General features: G+C 37.7%; 1 pseudogene; it reads left to right on the forward strand.

Annotated features, from left to right (window-relative positions):
• The first annotated feature begins 2262 nt into the window (after positions 1 to 2262).
• Positions 2263 to 2488, forward strand: LOC121152743 (annotated as a pseudogene).
• The last annotated feature ends 2027 nt before the right edge of the window (positions 2489 to 4515 follow it).

The raw sequence follows: 4515 nt of genomic DNA on the forward strand, positions 1-4515 counted from the left end.
ATGAAATTAAAAACAAATACATAAATAGGAAGGTTACTAGAGAAATGACACGCATGCCCGGTGTAGCTTTCCTCGATGTCAGGACCCTAAGCGTGGGTCCTGAATCCAGCGTGTGTAAACTTGGGCATGACTCACAGCGTCTCAACTTGCTGACTGGAGAAATTAGAGTCTGATGATCTATCCCCTCAGGGAGCTCTGTGGATGCTTGACTAGAAGCTGGTTTTTGTGGATCACATTTGCTTTGGGGCCGTAGCTTCTTTGTTTTGGCAGTCTCACTGCCGTTCTTTCTGGTAAGAAAGTGTGATAGTTAAGACAACTCTGCCTGCTGTTTGTGCTCCCTCCATACTGAGCGCGTCATCAAAGAAAAGTACACCTAAACAGCCACAGTGCATGCCGTTGTGAGGAGCCAAAGTTACCTGATGAGACTTGTAAACCTGGCAAACATGTGGGTGTCTACGGTGAACTAATTACAAAAGCTACTCTGCAAATGAGCAAAAGCCAGGTTAGCTTCATTTGTTCATACTATTTTGTGGAGGATAGATACTGATATCAAAACTAGATTTATTTCAGGGAGATTGAACACATATGTCTCAACTTTAATGCCTATGTACATATTATAAATATATATATCAAGTAAGATAAACTTTCTAGGAAACTGAAGAGGTTAGGACTGAAATAAACAGCAGCTTTTTTTAGCTTCTATTTTCTGTCATAACTGTCTCTCAAATGAAGTCAAAATAGATCACTATCTTTAGTTAAATCAATTAGGATGAAATATAAGCAGCCCTAAAATATGTGCCCTAACTACAAGGTAAAAGACAAGAAAGCTCTTTTCATTAGTTTTAGGTACAGAATATACTGGAAGAAAATCGAAGACATGGTACGACTGTAGGCTTTTGTTAAAGATCAGACGGATTAGCTTCTCCTGAGAGGTCACATTAAAAATAATCCTTTCCCAGAGCCACAGATCTTAAGTAAAACCTTAACGAGCTTATTCTATGTCTATCCTCAATAACCGTTAGTAAGTAATTTTTGTTAACACTGTATTTACTTATTCATTCTACATAGGCTTACTCAGAAACAATATTAGTACTTTTTAAGGTAAGAGTGTTTTAAAACTCTAAAACAGCTGTATTAAAATAATTTTATTTTCAGATTTCTAATTTTGTCCACTTAAGAATACTTTAGGGGTCAGTGTTGTCAATGCTTTAGGGACATCGTGGGTAAAGCCACCTGAGACGTTGTCATCCCGGCACCAGTTCTCGATCGCGTGCTACACTTTTGTTCTAGCTCCCTGTGCAGGTGTCTGCGAGGGTAACAGAGCTGGGCAGAGCGCTTGGACCCCTGAAACGACATTGGAGACCCAGAAAAAGGTCTGGTTCCTGACTTCCACCGGGATCACCCCAGGCTGTTATAACCAGAATGGATGGAATTCAAAGTTAGAGAGAGAGGATATCTTTCATCCACTGGTTCATTTCCCATGTGGTTGCATCGACTAGAGCTGGTTGAAGCCAAAGCTAGGAGCCATCTGGGTATCCTAGAGATGAAGGGATGCAGGGCCCAGGCACTGTTGTCTTTCCAGGAGCATGAAGTGGAACTGGACCAGAAGTCCAGCAGCCAGGAATTGAACCAGAGTCCATATGGGATGCTACTATGTTCCAACGCTAGATCCTTAATATATATTATTTTTAATTGCTAAATTTTATGACTATATTACTTATACATTGACATAAGTCAACCTTCAAACAAAATACAAGATCAGCAGATATATACATTAGCATGTATATACATACATTTATCTAGAGCATCTGCATAATGGAGGCAAGGATTCTATGAAGTGGATATACACTGCAGTATTCATCTCTTCTTCTGAATAAAACATGGAGTCCCAATGAAACTGTTAAATATATCTTGACACTAGAATGCCGGACTTTATACCATTCTCTATACCTACAATGTCAGGATACACTTAAATAGCAGAATGATGGATTTGTGACGGTTGTTGAGGGGCTAAACTATTGTTCCAATATAGGGGAAAACAATGGGGGAGGGCTAATGGGGAGGGTGGAAGCAGAAATCCCTGAGCCTAAGGAACTGTATCATGACAAGTAAAGGATGTTTTTTAAGTATACAGCTTTATGATTTCTTTCAGATATTTATAAGATAGCGCAGCCAGCGGTCCTGCGAGCAGGTGGGCAGGTGGGCGCAGCCTGCGCTCCCCGCGACTTGCTCATCTCTCTTCCCCATCCACTCCAGGCTCCCATGCCTCAGCACCAGACATGGCATGGGTTCAGGCTCTACCTGGCTGACCCCATGAAAGCTCGTGTGGTTCTGATGGGAGTTTGTGCATTTAAGTGACAGACGATTTAGTTGGTTTGGTGTATAGAACATACCAAACTCAAGATGTAAAGAAGATTGAGAACATAGTCAACTAATGCGGCTCATGGTAGCCAAGGAATCCCGCAGTGTTGCCACGGAAACGGACTAAATGGTTTGAACGGAAGACTGTTCTGTTCTTGGGAAGTAAACATCTTTGGGATTCGAGAAAGTGTTGGGACTAAAAACACTTTATGTAATAAGCAAGTGTGAGCTATTCAAAGGAGAAAGCATTGTTTGTATTTTTTTTTTAGAGTTTTAAAAATATTTAGAGTGAGGAAGGTAAATACTTTCAATTAGAAAACTTATTTAATTTTGGAAATTGAACAAGAAGTGCATCTATCTTAGAATCTTCTTCCAGATTAGTTGATGCTGGGTGAAATATAATCATTTCTGTGGTCAGTTTGTATCAGTTGTTTTAAAATGAAATATCAGGAAAAGCAAGTTCTTCCTTAAACTTAGTTCTTCTATCTTTGAAAGAAACTTAAATGTAACCTTTTTGCTGTTGTATTTGTTTTGGTGCACACTGTTTGTGCTGTTGATGACTGTTAGCTATAAACTATGGTAACTGGAACTAACTATGCACAGTAGTATGTCTGATTACGTAGTGTGGTTTCAGTTATATCTAAAAGTAATTATGAGTAATAAGTATACCTCAATCTTTCCAAATTTAAGCTGTATTTTTGCATGTGAGGGATTTGAGTATCGTCTTCAGCTTAGTAAGTAGTGACTTTGAATCCTGTTTTTAAGAGAGCGAAAGCAGCGGTAGCTGTTTGTGTGAACAGAACAAGAATTGCTATACTAGACTGAAACCACCATGTTACAGAATTATTCACTGCGTATGCATACGTATAGAATTGATGGACCCTAAGGTAACTGTATGTTTAATAATTTGATCAATTAAACCTGATTGTCACAGCAGCTGTGCCATTTTACATGACCATTATTAATTTTTGAGACTTATGATTTTCTTGGCTTCTTCACCATTTTGCTATTGCCTGTCTTTTTTTTTAAATCATACTATCCTCTCCCATTCTCCAGTTTTCAAAATGTTTTGCATAGCACCTTCAAAAGCAAACACTCTTAGATTTTGGTGATGTCATTTTGTCTATTCTGTTCAAATGCCTAACGTCACTGTTGAAAAAATGAATGTTTCTTCTGAAGTTTTTAGATTTCAGCTTTCCCTTTAGGTTTTTGATCCAATTGGAGTTAAGTTTTGTAGCTATCATTAGAATTCTAAGGTCCTTGTTTTGCTTGTGATGATCTGTTGTTTTGTAACTACTGAATGAGAAGACTATTTTTTTGCCCATCGCATTGGGAAATCAAAATCAATCATAAACCAACCATTCAAAAATACATGGGGTTCAATTCTGGTTTCAGTTGTATTCCATTGATCTATGCATCTATGCTTTTATCAGAGCCACCAACCTGAATTAATTAATAGAACCTTCTAGTTGACTGAAATTGGGCTAGTTGGGTCGTCCAGATTTGTTCTTTTTAAAGGCTGTTTTGACTCTTCTGACTACTTTAAATTTCTTCATGTATTTAAGGATTTATAGATTTCTACAAAAAAAACAGCAGATGGATACTGATGGAGATTTCATTGAATTAGCAGGTCAGTTGTAGATTATTGCCATTTTAACAATATGAAGTCTTCTAAACCAAAGAGAAGTGTTGCTTCTTGATCTATTCAAACTTTTAAAAAACGTCTTTCAGTGACGTTTTGTAGTTTTAACCTGTCACTTCTTTCACTAAGTATGTTGCTAAATATTTTTAATGTTTTGGTGTCATTGCAGATTATCTTTTATTTGAATGATTCAGTTAATTTAGAGAAGTAAAATTGTCTTTTTGTATTGATCTTGTAATAAGCAACCATGCTGAACTCTTTCATTCATTAGTCAGTTTGTTTAACTTTCTGGTTTAGAATGTCTGCTACAGTGCTGAGCAGAAATGAGGTCACTGAAAGTCCGCATCTTTTGTGATTTTAAAGGAAAGTCTTGCTGTCAAAAGGAAGTGCAGCCTTTTCCATCCATCGGGCTTAGGAATTTTACTTGCTAGCTTGAGCTTTTATTTTTACTAACAAGTGGGAAGCACAAGTTGTGACTCGTTCCCTAGGACTACACATATAACTGTGATTCT

The sequence above is a fragment of the Ochotona curzoniae genome, unplaced genomic scaffold (assembly GCF_017591425.1).
Source record: "Ochotona curzoniae isolate NIBS_2020 unplaced genomic scaffold, NIBS_Ocur_1.0 contig_2599, whole genome shotgun sequence".
In the NCBI taxonomy this organism is placed as follows: Eukaryota; Metazoa; Chordata; class Mammalia; order Lagomorpha; family Ochotonidae; genus Ochotona; species Ochotona curzoniae.